Here is a 1106-nt window from a genome sequence, read left to right as displayed (position 1 = left end):
CCTGTGCTTCGCCTTCAAATCCCTCCACAGTTCTTGTCCCACACACCTTGGACCTGGTAAAAAAAGTACTCCCCCAGTTGCTCTCTCTACTCCCCCAATGACCTACAACTGACTTCCTCACTCATAATCTTCAGGCTTCAAGACTTTTCTAGAGCTGCCCCAACTCTCTGGAATGGTCTTCCTCGTCCTATTCGGCTTGCTCCTACTTTCTGCTCATTTAAAACAGCACTCAAAACCCATTTTTGCAAACTTGCTTACCCATCTTGTTCTGTCTTTTGAAACCGTCACTACTTCCCACCTCTCCATATCTCCCCTCCTGTGTGTTAATTCCCCCACCTCCCCCACTAATTTCCTTCTTTGAATTCTGCTCTCACTACCCCCCAATTCTAAACTTGCTTACATGAGGCCGTAAAAATAGGATTTTAGTAAAACATGGGATTTAAATAAATGAGCTGAAATGGCAAAAAACCTCTGTAAGATTTCCTTAAATATGGCTCTGGTAGAGTCAAACTTTAAAAATATCCTCAGATAGTACTTGGTCCCAGACAGGATGTTCCTATATCATCTATACCATCCCACTTCCTCTCCATTATGCTTTATTGGTTGTTCCCAAAGGGATGCCAGGTAGTACAGAAGTTCTGGTCCAAGGTTTTAGATTTGCTGTCCGTAGTTACTCAACTACCTTTAGCCTTGACCCCACAAGGGGTGCTTTGTGCTTTGTTCAGCAATTTGGACCCGTCACAGCCTAAACCAATTATGTTAGCGGCTCAAATTGCTCTAGCCAATTCATGGAAATTTCCCACTATCCTTGTTGATGTGATCATCCCTAAGCTCATCTTGATAATGATAAATCACGGACTCACCAGCATGCTAAAAGATACCATTGATGCCTTCAATCAAACCCGGGACTCATGGGCATCCTACTTACAAACTTTGCACAAAAGTTTTTCTCATTATTATTCGTTTCCATGTTCCTATATGTAACAAGCCTATTGTAATGTGGTTTCTGCATTTTGGGTTACACCTTTCCTCTGCCTCCAAGCTATGTCTACTAGGACATACCTTCTCATCCTTCCATTCACTGTTAAACCCCCCCCCCCCCCCCC

Source organism: Pyxicephalus adspersus, chromosome 4, assembly GCF_032062135.1.
Source record: "Pyxicephalus adspersus chromosome 4, UCB_Pads_2.0, whole genome shotgun sequence".
Lineage (NCBI taxonomy): Eukaryota > Metazoa > Chordata > Amphibia > Anura > Pyxicephalidae > Pyxicephalus > Pyxicephalus adspersus.
The sequence above is the reverse complement of the archived record's forward strand: the minus strand, read 5'-3'. Positions refer to the sequence as shown.